The sequence below is a fragment of the Panthera pardus genome, unplaced genomic scaffold, assembly GCF_024362965.1.
Source record: "Panthera pardus isolate Hobbes unplaced genomic scaffold, ASM2436296v1 HiC_scaffold_17, whole genome shotgun sequence".
NCBI lineage: Eukaryota > Metazoa > Chordata > Mammalia > Carnivora > Felidae > Panthera > Panthera pardus.
This window is the reverse complement of record NW_026526732.1, coordinates 78,504,887-78,520,064: the sequence shown is the minus strand read 5'-3', so window position 1 is coordinate 78,520,064 and position 15,178 is coordinate 78,504,887. Positions and strand designations below refer to the sequence as shown.

The following is a 15,178-nucleotide window of genomic DNA, read 5'->3' as shown; positions in this document are numbered from 1 at the left end:
TTTGCTTCTCCCTCACAAAAAAAATGGTTCTTGATAATGTTGAAAGCAGTCAGGGTAACCTGAGGGTTCTCATGAAGTTGCAAAGCCTCAACTTTCTTAACTACAAGTATGTGAAAAATAGATCAAAACCCTTTGATGGATGAGGGCAAAATATTTAGAGTTATATTTTTTTCAAGATTATTATCCAGATTACTTGTGTGGGAATCTGTGTTGTTTGCAAACTTATATATCATCACCTATGCAATAGAAATCATTTCTTTACCTATTTTTCAGTGATGTTCAAAGAATGAGAGGAAATAAATACAAATCATCCATATTTAAAAGAACATAAAATAAAATGAAGCATCATTTGGGTTTTGCTATAGAATGAGGTGTTCATCTAGGTGAATAATATAATCAATCAACTTTCTTCCTTTTTGTATTTTAATAGAAGCATTTAAAAACTGCATGCATTACATGCTCTCTACAACAAATGGATTGTGGGAACACTTTGTACACTTTAAAGCATCAATGCCATCATTAAAAATATGTTCTTATTGTTTGTACTTCAATGGAAAGATGTCCAAAGGGACTATTAGACTTCTAAGACATTTTGCCTCTATGATTCTTAAATCTGTTTTGTATAATTTTCTTTTTCTTTTCTCTCACATTTATGCAATGAACAGTTTTTTTTCACTGCATGTGTACCTGGTAACTACTTTTAAAATCTCTCATCCATTAGCACGTTTGTACTATGCTGCTCCAAATCTACTGTGAGCTGGAAAAAGAGAGTTAATTTTGCTAAATATGTGGCCAAATAAGAGAGAACATATGTTAATTAAAAACAAAAGAGCTGGGGCACCCGATTGGCTCAATCAGTGGAGCCTGTGACTCTTGATCTCAGGGTTGTGATTTTAAGCCCCACTTTGGTGTAGAGATTACTTAAAAACAAAACAATCTTTAAACAAACAAACAAAAAGACCTGCCTATGAAATAAGAAGGTGAGGTTTAGAACTTTATATGCATGCTATTTTTGTTGACCCTTTTGTTGTCTCATTTTCTAGTTTATGTTTCTCAACACACTTTTCTATAGTTGAAAATGTTCTATATATTAAGTTCTATTTTATTCAACAATCTCTGAGGTCACATTCTTTTCAGCAAAACAGGATGTGAAGCCCTCTGAATGATGGAAATATGACAAAAGCAATTACACAAAGGGTTTGGAATAAGGACAGAGATAAGCTTTCTTAATAATAGAATATTTATTGAGTTATTATAATATATAATGCCTTCTTTCAGGAGGTCACAATCTGTAGACAGAAATGTCTCTTAACCACAATAGAGAAATATTAAAATAGACATATAAAATAGTAGTCTGAGGAGGATATATAAGAATGAAGATAGGCAAGTAGAATTTTAAATTCAAAATGAAAAGTGAGGATATTTTAGTGTTAAGGATTAATTCAGAAATTCATAGAAACAGCCTAATCAATGTACAATTAAGTGATCTCTCTTTCTAGCTGTGCATATCCCATCTATAAAGACTACAATTTGGCCACCTTTCTTTTACAAACCCTAGCTAGATATTTTGAAGTATTTGCTTTTTGTTAAGAAAATGAACTCATTCATATTCATTATAATTTTCCCATTACCTCAATATCTTCTACTACAAATTTTTAATTAGATTTTTTTAAAAATATATTTGATTGAACAAGTTTCTTTTTAATTACATCCTCACTAATTTATAAGTTCCATCATGTACCTCTATTTGACTACTATTTATCATTCTATCTTTAAAGGAATATTAAGTCTGTATTTTTCTACCATTAAATGTAAAGAATATCCTTCTTTATGAGGCTGATTTACTTACTTTCTTCTCTTTTCACCATTGAGATGGAACTTTTATAAGGCTTTGATTTTCCCAATGATGTTTAATTGCAAAAACTTTAGGACTTTTAGTCTAAGTTAGTGTTTCTTCCCTTACTTTAGTGTGTGTGTGTGTGTGTGTGTGTGTGCGTGCGCATGTGTGAGATCTTTATTTAACACATTTTACAAATCCTCAGTTGTACTATTATGATTACATTCATATACATCAATCTGTCATTTTTTCTAGATTTATTGTTCATCATTATTTAGTATGATCTTTGTCTTTTCTATATTGGAAATTTTTCCTGATTTAGTTTAATTAGAATAGTTTCCTAATGATTTTCCTCATGTAGGGGACAGAGGTGACATCCATTCTGAGTCCTTCTATGTTAACAAAATCTTTCTTCAGCTCCAAAATGGGACTACTCTGGGTGTAGACTGCTTGCACTATTGCACTGTTTTTCTTCACTGAGGTCTATAAGTTTTGCTCATTTAGATTCTAGCATTGTAGGTAGTAAATTAAAACATGGGTTTAATTTTCTTAAGTCAAATACTCTTTCTGCCCATAAGCAGTATGTATTATTTACAGTCAGGCTTAGCTTCAAGGAATATAATACAGAAAAATAATAGCTTAAAACAGTAGTGTTCATTTTTCTCCCATGTAAAAGAAATGGGAGATGAAAAGTCCAGTGATCTCTCTGTCTAGATGTGTATATCTCATCTAGATATACATGACTCATGTATACCTATCATGAGTATGTATCATTTCAGAGACTGGAAGTCTTTCATGCATTTCTCTAGTATCCCCTAGGAGACAGATCTTGTCCTCGTCCAGTGTAGCTGCTAAAGCTCCAGTTATCAGATTATCATTCCAAGAAACAAGTTGAAAAAGGAGATGAAAATGTAACTTTTTTCTTTTATGAAATCAACCTTATTAAGGTATAAATTTCATAAAATAAAATGCACCTATTTTAAGTTTTCAGGTCAATGAATTTATCTGTATGAGCACTAGTACAAAATTTCAAACATTTCCATCACTCCAAAGAGTTCTCTCATGCCACACCACTTAGCTACTTGAAGCCCAGTTCAAAACAAATGCTGATCTGATTTTTATTAGTATAGGATAGTACTGACTATTCTAGAATTTCATACAAATGAAATCATACAGTATGTATTATTTTGTATCTGATTTCTTTTTCATGTAATGGTTTTGAGATTTATCAATTTTCTTATGTATTGGAAGTCTGCAGCTTTCAGTTGCTAAATAGCCTTTTATTTCTAAGTTGTTCCATTTACAATCCCCAGTAATTGTTTTTTGCCTGGTGTTGTGGTGTATCACCCTATGAAATTTAATATTCAGCCAATGACTCAAAGAAAACTCCATGCAGGTTTCTGAAGTTATTTTTTTTTATATTTCACTCCTCTCTAGAATTATGCTCTACAAATTTCAGATACCAACAATTTCTATTTTCTCAACTCAGTGAGATAGCTGATCTCCGAATTTTTCCTTTCCACACTAATATCTAGATCGTACTCTCAGATAGAAAGCTGGGACAATTGTTGGACTTTCCTTCTTTTCATTCTTTCTGGGGTTATAATTCTATGGTGCCTCTTATCTAATGTCTACAAACAGATGCTTAGTTATTTAATTGAATTTTCTAGTTGTCTATGTTTGGAAAGCTAGTCTGTTACTAGTTATTGCATATTGACTAGAAATTAAGAGAAAACCCCTTACTGTTTAAGTAAACATTCTGGAAGTTCCATTTAACATGTCAGCTTATATTTCATTGATCAGAACTCATAGCTACATTCAGTTTATAAAGGAGACTTAGACAGAAATATAAGGTTCTGTTACTAAAGAAGTAGGGAACAGTGGGATTTTAAAGGCAATTAGAAGGCACAATCACATGAAGCCTATATGATTTTCTGTTTATTTTAGTTTACATACACAGGAGTATTGTCAGGGAAAATATATATAAACCTTTGGGAGGATGGAGAGACAAATAAGAAGCAATAAAAATTATGACACACAAAGAAAGCTCAACTATCTAACCTAGTAATCAAAGAAACGAAAATTAAAACCACAGCCATATAGGGGCAAACATTGAAAAGTCTGGCAATAAAATAGCAGAAAGGATATGAAACAATGTAAACTCTCATAAACTGCTAGTTGAAGTTAAAATTGGTACCACTTTGAAATACAATTTATAAATATCTAGTATAGATGAATATATGCATAATATATATTCCAGCCATTCCATTTCTAAGAATTTGCCTGAAAGAAACTCTTTCACAGAAACACAAGGAGACCTATATGAGGACATTAATAGCAGCATTCTTTGTAATAGCCAAAAATCAAAACAAAACAAAACAAAACCAAAAAACTAAGTGCACACACAAAAAGGATATATTGTGGTATACGATTATATTTCAATCAGTGAAATACTTCATAGCAGGACAAATGAACTAAGAGCTTCCATGGACCATAAATTTCTCTGCAAACTCATGTTAGTATGTTTGAAACCTCTCAACATGGAGGTAAACTTATTGGTGTCTTGTGGCTAGCATTGGATGGAGAAATGGTAGAAACTAGAATGAGAGTTTCTTCTTCAGAGATTTAAGGTCATTAGTTTAGGAAGTTGTGTTGAGGCTACTCTACTCTCAGGTACAAATGTATAGGTTATTCTCAGCCGACAAATATAATTCTTCTCCAATGTTTCCATTTCTACTAAGAGCTAGTCACCACAAATCCACAAGAGTAGCACCTCATCCATGCTCCAAATACATTGTCACACAGATCAAATCACTCCCTTCCTCCCACATAATATTAGTGTAATGCTTCTGTTCATGAACTTTGTTTCAGATTCCATTGGCAGTATAAGACTTTTAAAGTACTTGGGGCTTTTCTATGTGCTATCTACCAAGATTTATTTTAAAGGTCTCAGCTATCTGCAGCGAATCTCATATATGATATTTCCTTCAGGCTCTAATAATCAGCCATGATTAGGTGAGCAGTGGGGAGGGGTAAGGGACAAGGTACCAGGCTCTTACAGAGGCTGCCATCTTCCTTCAGTTTATAAATTTGTAACTCTTACTCTGCTTTCTAGTCTATAGACCATAGCAAAAATAAATCATTACAGCCTCCTAAGACATCAGAGATGGCATTTAGGTTCTTACTAATATTAGGAAAAAATTGTTATTTTCAAAGTATCAATGGTATTAAAGATCCACACCCTCCTTAGTGTCTGTTTTACTGATGACATGCCTGTGCTTTTTTGATATGTATTCTCAGCCATGCCCACTGCCAAGTGACACTGAAGTGTCTCTTTGCCCAAGCGATTTTACAGGCAATCTTCAATGATTATCTAATGATCACTGCTTTCCCAGTTTCATCCACCCTGCTTAATCACTGGAAAGATTTAGTTTTAATGTCAATAATAGAGATCTAGTTTCACCAAGAGGAATGTAGTTCACACAAATAACTACATTTTTTTTGCATGCCCAATATAGATTCTCCTAAACAAAATAAATCAAAACATAATAAAATAAAACCTCCCAAAGTGCAGATAATCTTCCAAAACAATTCCAAAAATACATAGCAAGACTTTATGCTATCTACCTATTGAAAATTACCAACGGAGAAGACCAATGAAAAAAATCTGTTTTGTCCATTACTGAATAGCATTGGAATTGTTAAAAAAAATAAGCCAACACATTTTTTGAAAAGGAACATCCATTGGCGTTAGCTAATCTGAATCTATCCTTAAAATTTCAAATCAAGCAAGTGAAAATAATAATCCAGATGAATTGGCAATAAAAATTAGGCAGTATGTCTGTTTTTAACATTGACAGCTCCCAATATTTCCAATTTTATGAATAATTTACGTCACAAATGTGTTGAAAAGGTAAAACACACACACACACACACACACACACACACACATACACACATACAACACAATGCCATATATATTGAAAAAATAGATTTATGGAGAAATGGTATTTTGTGCAGCATATCTGGAGCAATACTTGAGTCTCCTAAACCTGGAATACTCCATTCTGAATATCTTCTATTTCTGCTTCTTTTCAGAGATCTCTGAATAGTTCTGTTTTATTTTTATTTTTTAATATTTAGTTAATGTTTATTCATTTTTGAGAGAGCACAAGAAGGGGAGGGGCAGAGAGAGGGAGACAGAGGATCCCAAGTGGACTCTGCACTGACAGCAGCAAGCCTATGTGGGACTCAAACTCGTGAACAGTGAGATCATGACCTAAGCTGAAGTCAGACACTCAACCGACTGAGCCACCAAGATGCCCATCTGAAGAGTTTATGTTTTATACTTTCACACTTTTAATATGTAATTATTATAAAATAGCAAAACATATTGATATAAAAAAAGGCATTCTCTCAATGTGGTGGTTTCTGGACTTTGTTTCACAGGAGTATTAAATGGTTTTAAAAACCCAGTGCCAATGCTGAACCTCAAACTTATTAAATCAGAATATGTGGGAAGCAATGCAGGTATCAACAGTTTCTAAAGATTTCCCAGATGATTCTAATATGCAGTATGGTCTGGGAATGACTGCTTTAATGTCTCTTATCATGTAGTAGTTCAAATAAATGACATTTTTATTTTACATATACATTGTTATCCCTAACGTAATGTTTCAAGAATTTCTGGGGACCACTGGGTGGCTCAGTCAGTTGAACATCTCACTCTTATAAAAATTTTTTTTTAATTTATTATTGAGAGACAGAGCAGGAGCAGGGGAGGGGCAGAGAGAGGGAGACACAGAATCTGAAGCAGGCTCAAGGCTCTGAGCTGTCAGCACAGAGCGCACCACAGGGCTCGAACCCACAAACCGGGAGATTATGACCTGAACCGAAATCAGACATTCAACCAAGTGAGCCACCCAGGTGTCCTCGAACATCTCATTCTTGATTTTGGCTCAGATCTTGATCCCAGAGTCATGGGATCAAACCCCATTTGGAGTCTGCTTAAGATTCTTTCTCTACCTCTTCCCCTCTCCTCTGTGCTCTCTCACTTTCTCTCAAATAGAAAAAAGAAAAAAAAAGGAAGATGGGGTGCCTGGGTGGCTCAATCGGTTGAGTGTCAGACTTCGGCTCAGGGCATGATCTCACGGTCTGTGGGTTCGAGCCCCAGGTGGGGCTGTACTGACAGCTCAGAGACTGGAGCCTGCCTCCAATCCTGTGTCTCCCTCACTCTCTGCCCCTCCCCCACTCTCACTTTGTCTCCCTGTGTCTCTCAAAAATAAATAATATTAAAAAAATTTTAATTTAAAAAAAAGAAGAAATTCTTAGCCAAGTGTTATGAGGTAGAGCCCAGCTATTGGTATTTTTTTCAAGGTTCTCCAAATTAGTCTAGTTTTCAAAATTGAGTTTGAGAACTCTGCCCCAAAGTGCTCAGTAACACCTTTGTAGCCTACACAAATGACCGGATGCAAACAAATGATCAGGTAAAACTTAAGTAATTTGTAGGATTATTTTCATGTAATTAATTTAGTATAATATACTAAATTATTTTCAACTATTTGTTTCCTCAGGAATGTCTCTTGGAAAATTATTAATATTATATATATATTTATGTATATATATATATACTTAGATGATTATATTTTCAGTGGTGGGAAAAACTTCAGATCAACACAAGGTAAATGATCAAATGAAAAATGAAGTTAAAATTCTATTGAGAGAAATGAAGAGAAATTCTTTACAACTGCTCAGTGTGTCTTGGATTATCCCACTGCCTTTTACTGTCTGGTAGAACAGAAACGTTAATAGCTAAACAGCAAGGAAAAGGTAAGGCTTATAATCTCCAGTGAACACAGGATTTGATGAATATGAGCTTGAAGTCAATTGAAGTCTTGAGATTTCAGCACATGACTAAACTAGCATTAAAAATGAATGCTTCTTTTTTCATAATGGAACAAAGTCTGTATGTCACATCTAGAAATATCTGCCTTTATTTCAAACATATTTTCAATCAAAGAATTAAAGTCACTTGAATATTTACAGATAGGTAATTTGAAATCCTAGGTTTTGCAAGAAAGGAAACAGAGGTCCAAAAGACATGATTAATCTTGAGAATGCAATGTTTGTTAGTAGCTAAGCTGGGTCTGGGACCCTGATTTTCTGACTCTTTTTTTTTAAATTTACATCCAAAGTAGTTAGTATATAGTGCAAAAATGATTTCAGGAGTAGATTCCTTAGTGCCCCTTACCCATTTAGCCCATCCCCGCTCCCACAACCCCTCCAGCAACCCTCAGTTTGTTCTCCGTGTTTATGAGTCTCTTATGTTTTGTCCCCTTCCCTGTTTTTATACTATTTTTGTTTCCTTTCCCTTATGTTTGTCTGTTTTTTCTCTTAAAGTCCTCATATGAGTGAAGTCATGATTTTTGTCTTTCTCTGACTGACTAATTTCACTTAGCATAATACCCTCCAGTTCCATCCACGTACTCTGAGTCATCATATGACAGTACTTTCATAGGCCAGACAATGGAAGACTATAAACAGGGCACAAGCTGATGGAAAATGGAAAATGATGTCTTCCAAATTATACATGCTATCTTTATAATGCAGTTGAGCCTGAAAATCCATCTGAATTAATAAATGAATGAGAAGTAGACAATAAATCACCAAGTGATTCCTTTACACTTTGGTTCCAAAAAAAAAAAAAAAAGTTTATATTCTTTGAGAGACATTAGGGGACTTATTCTATTGTCATTGTGTTTCTAGACACCCAAATACAAATAGAGCATCCACTTCAGAACATGGGTGATATAGATGATATGCAACCAGAACATACCTGGTCAACTATATTGGCTTTTAATGGCAATGATTGGAATAGCTATGGCTTCTGGGGACTAGTTAATGAATACAGAGTGACTGGTTAAGGCTCTTACCTTATCACTTATTAAAGGTTTTGTATATTACTGTTAAAAAAGTTATTAAAAAGCACACAATTAAAAAATGCTCTATAAAACAAACAAAAGATGTAATGAATAGGACAAAAAAAGCAATAAGACAAAAGGTTGACACCACTGAAAGTTTAATTGTTAAATTGCAAGAATATGCTAGGCCTTGTTGAAACAAGTATGTGCTAGTAGTTAAGAATTAAAGGGGCGCCTGGGTGGCTCAGTCGGTTAAGCGTCCGACTTCAGCTCAGGTCACGATCTCATGGTCTGTGAGTTCGAGCCCCACGTCAGGCTCTGGGCTGATGGCTCAGAGCCTGGAGCATGCTTCTGATTCTGTGTCTCCCTCTCGCTCTGCCCCTCCCCCGTTCATGCTCTGTCTCTCTCTGTCTCAAAAATAAATAAACATTAAAAAAATTTAAAAAAAGAATTAAAAAGGTAGGCTTTGAAATATGAAATATTTTAAGCAAAAAGGGGAAAGGAGATTGCAAGGCATTTGCATTATTTTTACAGTGCGGTTAAATAGTAATCACACTTAAATATACACAATGCTAGAATGCATCCAAGCTTTCGCATGTCAACACTCATACCATTCATGGTTTCTGAAGATTTGTAAACCATAATAAACTGCTTTGACCCTAATAAATGACACAAATGTACTACATAAATAGAACAATCATGTGTTAGAAGGCATTTTTGTTTGTTACAAATCTAGCTCACTCTCTACATCATTTGGGAATTTATTTATACTTTATAGCCCTAAACACCTGATTGATTATTCTACAAAATGAATGGTTGTTAAACCATTCATAAAGTCAACAGAATTTATAATAATAATTTGGTATTAGTAAACCAAGTCCAAAGCTTGTATTTGGTATTAGTAAACCAAGTCCAAAGATTGTTTTTAGACCATCAATCAGTGTGATATGAGCACTAAGTAAAACCACACAAAATTTGTTGCTTTCAATACTCAATGGACTTTACAGTAACATGTGGTAAATATGTGCCCCATGAAATGCATCTTGATTCCAATACTCTGGTGACTTAAGGGCCTCCAGGCATCTGGTCTTCTATTCAGTTCATTAGATGGCTCATTTTTAATGCAGACTTTATTTGTAAAGTTCAATTTGTTGAATTAAAATTAAATTGTAAAGTTCATTTTAATTTCATTAAAATGAAAATGAAATGATATCCATGGTAAAAATGTTGTTCATTAATATGAAGTTGATGATGATGAGTGGCAACATTAAAGAAGGATTGTCTCCACGTTCCAGTGGGAATTGTAAATACTTGCTGAAACTACTCACAGAACTGGATTTTCCAGAAGGAAAGTGGAATGTTTCAACAAATTTGTGATTTCACCTGCTAATCAATCCAGCAAAGTATTAAAGATGGGATGATGTGAGAGTGACAAATTATGCTTAAAATAAAACAATATTTCCCCATTATTTTCCACTTCTATTGAGCCCTTCTTTCAGATGAAACTGTGTCATTTTTAAAATGAAAAAAAATTCAGTCTAAACTATCTTGTTGGCAAGTTAGGAAATGCACCCTTGTTGCCAGCCGGCAATACAAGTCAAAAACTCAGACTTTCTCCAAGTGACATATTTCCCAAATTCTCAAACATCAACACACACTTCAAGATCCATGGTAGCATTCCAAGCAAGGTCAAGGTAGGATATTGACTGGAAGAGAAGAGGGAGGGAATTCCATCCCTCATAGAAGGAATGACACAAACAAAGGCTCAAAGATAGCAAAGTGGAAAGTATGTTTGGAAAATGGAGCGCGATTCAGTGTGCCCAATGAATAGGGCTCTTGTGGTTGGAAATAAAAATGAGAAAGCAGTTTCTGTACTGATAGTCAAAACTTCACATGTGAGACTAAGGAATTCTGAGTTTGTTTTGTGGGATACGTGAATCATTGAAGAGTTTTGAATAAAGTGAGGAAATAACTCTGAACAAAATCAGAGCTCACATTGGCTTGAACATGTATGAAAGATCAAAGGAAAAATCTTGTGTTTTAATCTTGTCAAATGTTTGCTAAAGGTTCGAAGTACTCAATGAAGATGTAGCAAAAGCATCATCACTGGTGGGAGGATATGGCCCATCTTGACCTTTCACATTTGGAATCACAAGGTAGAAAGGGGTTTTGCAAAAGTGATGAAATTAAAAAACTATATGATTACTAGAGAACATTTTTGATTTCCAGCCTAGTATTAGTGCAAGGTTAATCCTAATATTGAACACAATTGTGTCTTTTCAGACTTGTGATTCTAATAGCAGACCTAATAGATGAGTTCTCAAGGCAACTTGAATATAAAACAAAGGATACACAGAGACACTTCTAAATATATTCTCTTCCTCTTCTCGTATAGGAAAGTGGCATTTATGGCAGAGATAGGAGGAAGAAAAAATACCAAACATCTTTGGCTTTTGATAGTTGGGAATAAAAAGTACACATTTTAAAACAAACAAAACAAATAAACTTCACTTTCATACAGTTTTGCATCCAAATACATTTCTTATTCAGAGAACTTAAATTTTTTCCTAAAAAATGATATCTAATGATATATCTAATAGGTATGCTCTAATAGATATCTAAAAATGATATCTAATGATATACCTAAAATAGGTATATATCTAAAATGATATATCTAATAGGAAGGTAATATCTTGTGACCTCAGATTAACTGATGAACTGAGAAGAAATTCTAAAAGGAAATATGGTGACCCTATGGCATGCAAATATGGTGATGTTGGTTTTATTTCAAATAAACTGACCACTCAAGAGAAGTAAAGCCTTTGTAGTTAATGGCCCTTCTGGGAAGGCAATGTGGTTTGGAGGTCTAAGACTTGAAATCAGTATCCTCACATTTATTAACAAAAATTTCTTTCTTGGTCAAAGACAATGTCCTTCCTATCTTTCCAACAATGTGTTAAAAGGATCAAATATTTTATTGAATATGAAAGTGATATTTCCATTATTATATTCTTTTTTAAAAGCGTTTATTCATTTTGAAAGAGAGAGAGTGTGTGTGCACATATGTGCACACAAACGGGGGTGGGGAGGGGAAGCAGAGAGAGAGAGAGAAAGAGAGAATCCCAAGCAGGCTCCACTCTGTTAGAGCAAAGCCCAATGGGGGGCTGGATTCCACGAACTGTGAGATCATGATCTGAGCCAAAATCAAGAGTGGGAGACTCAACTGACTGAGACACCCAGGAACCCCTCAATTATATACTTGAGTGAAAGTTAATATTCAACAAGAATATTTTTAAAAGAAATAAAATTTTTAGTATTATTAGTAGTTTATAATAGACAAAATATATGTACACATAAAAGAAATTATGACTGAGTGCGTGTCATAATGCATTTGTCTAAACCCCTAGGATATACAACATTAAGAAGGAAGCCAATGAGGGGCGCCTGGGTGGTTCAGTCAGTTAAGTGTCTGACTTCAGCTAAGGTCATGATCTCATGGTTCATGGTTTCCAGCCCCACTTTGGGCTCTGTGCTGACAGCTCAGAGCCTGGAGCCTGCTTCAGATTCTGTGTATCCCTCTCTCTGCCTCTCCCCTACTCATGTTCTGTCTGTCTGTCTCTCTCTCTCTCAAAAATAAATTTAAAAAGACAGTAAAGAACAAAAAAAGAATGAACCCCATGTAAACTATGAGCTTTGGATGATTATGATGTGTCAGTGTAGGCTCATCGGTTGTAACAAATGTACTCTGCTGGGGGATGTTGATAATGGGGGAGACTGTGCATGTATGTGGGTGGGCATATGAGAAATCTCTGTACCTTCCTCTCAATTTTACCGTGAACCTAAAACTGCTCTAAAAAATAAAATCTTAAAGAAGAAAAAAACGAGAGGAGCTCTGCTTTATCTGATTAGTTCATATTATTAGTTCATATTTTGTGTCACTCTACTTTTTAGAAATAATTGGTAACGTTCACACTATATTTCTTGTCCCTCAGTGCCTAGTAAACATGCCACTGCAGCCTACACTAATGTTTGTTTTACATAATGAAATGTTTTTCATAAAAAATGATGATCTTATTCTTGTCAGGTCAGGTCATACCTGCAGTTTGGGGTAACATATTGTAACACGAAAGTTGATATGACGATCTTTTCCAGAAACAGATAGCTGGAAGATCGAGGGACTCAAAAAAGTACCACATGAAATGTGTTGAAAGAAATTGAAAATTGTTAGGCTGGAAGAAAATGTAGAAACTGAATGATTTAGCTTATTCCGTTTAATTTGCAGAGTGCTGACAAATAGACAATGAATCACAATTTCAGGAAGGCAAAGATAAAGAATGATATTCTAAATTAGATAATGTCCAAGCTTGGAAGGCTTATGCAGTAAAGAGTTTTATAGCCACAGGTGATTTTAGCACATGTTGAAATATTGAAGAGGAAATGTTTGTATTTAGCAGATATTTGGAGGAAAGTGAATAAGTGAATTATATAGATTTTTCAGACTTTTTAGGAATATGTTGCCGTACAGCCTATGTTGCAAACTTTCAAAGTCTTTCTTTTCTCAAAATGCTCAAATTTGGCTTTCAAAGTTTTAAACACTATCAACACCAATATCTGACCCATTAGAATCTTGGCATCAGACGTTCCATCATCATAGTCTTGAAGTTCACTTTAATAACTTTCTACGATTCGCTTTCTGCCCACGGACGCTGCAGAGTAAGCATTGTTAAAGTGTCTCCTCCCACTGCTGTCATGACTAAGTCAGAGTCTCCTAAAGAGTCTGAACAGTTGCCGAAGTTCTTCATTGGAGGTTTGAACTTTGAAACAATGAATGAGAGTCTGGGGGGGCCATTTTGAGCAATGGGGAAGTCTTATGGATGATGTGGTAAAATGAGAGATCCAAACAGCAAGCGGCTCAGAGCCTTTGGGTTTGTGATGCGTGCCACTGCGGTGGAGATGGATGCAGCCATGAATGCAAGGCCACAGAAGGTGGGTGGAAGAGTTGTAGAACCAAAGAGGGCTGTCTCGAGAGAAGATTCTCAAAGACCTGGTGCCCACTTAACTGTGAAAAAGACTTTTGTTGGTGGCATTAGAGAAGACACTGAAGAACATCTAAGAGATGATTTTGAACAATATGAGAAAATTGAAGTGATTGAAATCATGACTGACTGAGGCAGCATCAAAAATAGAGGCTTTGCTTTTGTAACATTTGATGACCGTGACTCCATAGACAAGGCTGTCATTCAAAAATACCATACTGTGAATGGCTGCAACAGTGAAGTAAGGAGAGCTGTATCTAAGCAAGATATGGCCAGTGCTTCATCCAGCTGAAGAGGTCAAAGTGGTTCTAGAAACTTTGATGATGGGTCATGGAGGTGTTTTTGATGTGAATGACAACTTTGGTCATGGAGGAAACTTCAGTTTCGGTGGACAAGGTGGCTTTGGTGGCAGTAGGGATGACCATAATGGATTTGGTAATGATGGAAGCAACTTTGGAGGTGGCAGAAGCCATAATAATTTTGGTAATGACAACAATCAAACTTCAAATTTGGGACCCATTGAAAGGAGGAAATTTTGGAGGGAGAAGCTCTGGTCCCTGTGGTGGTGGAGGCCAATATTTTGCCAAACCACGAAACCAAGGTGGCTATGGCAGTTCCAGCAGCAGCAATAGCTATGGCAGTAGCAGAAGGTTTTAATTACTGCCAGGAAACAAAGCTTAGCAGGAAAGAAGAGCCAGAAAAGTGACAGGGAAGCTACAGGTTACAACAGATTTGTGAACTCAGCCAAGCACAGTGCTGCCAGGGCCTAGCTGCTACAAAGAAGACATGTTTTGGACAATGTGTATGGGCAAAAAACTCGAGGAGTGTCACTGTGATTCATTGTATAAAAGGTTATTTTATTTCCTATTCTGTGGGAAGTGTAGAACATTCCAACAAAGGTTTTAATGTAGAATTTTTTTTTTGCACCCACCCATGCTGTTGATTGCTAACTGTGTGTGTGTGTACACTTTTTTTATTTTTTTATTTTTTTTAATTTTTTTAAACATTTTTTTAATTTTTTTTTATTTTTGAGACAGAGAGAGACAGAGCATGAACAAGGGAGGGGCAGAGAGAGAGGGAGACACAGAATCTGAAACAGGCTCCAGGCTCTGAGCTGTCAGCATAGAGCCCGACGCGGGGCTCGAACTCACGGACCCTGAGATCATGACCTGAGCCGAAGTCGGACGCTTAACCGACCAAGCCACCCAGGCGCCCCTATATACACTTTTTTTTTAATGTGCTGTGTAAAGTTACTCTACTCTGAAGCCATCTTGGTAAACTATCACAACAGTGTAAGGTTAGAATTCCTTCAGGGTCATGCCAGGTTTCATTTGAAATTTATTTGCAACCCGCTTGGGCACAGAAGCCACTGTCTCCACAAACCT

The 15,178-nt window shown here is 35.5% G+C and overlaps 1 pseudogene; it reads left to right on the top strand.

Annotated features, from left to right (window-relative positions):
* Positions 1-13,468: 13,468 nt before the first annotated feature.
* LOC128777680 (heterogeneous nuclear ribonucleoprotein A1-like) lies at positions 13,469-14,731 on the top strand (annotated as a pseudogene).
* The last annotated feature ends 447 nt before the right edge of the window (positions 14,732-15,178 follow it).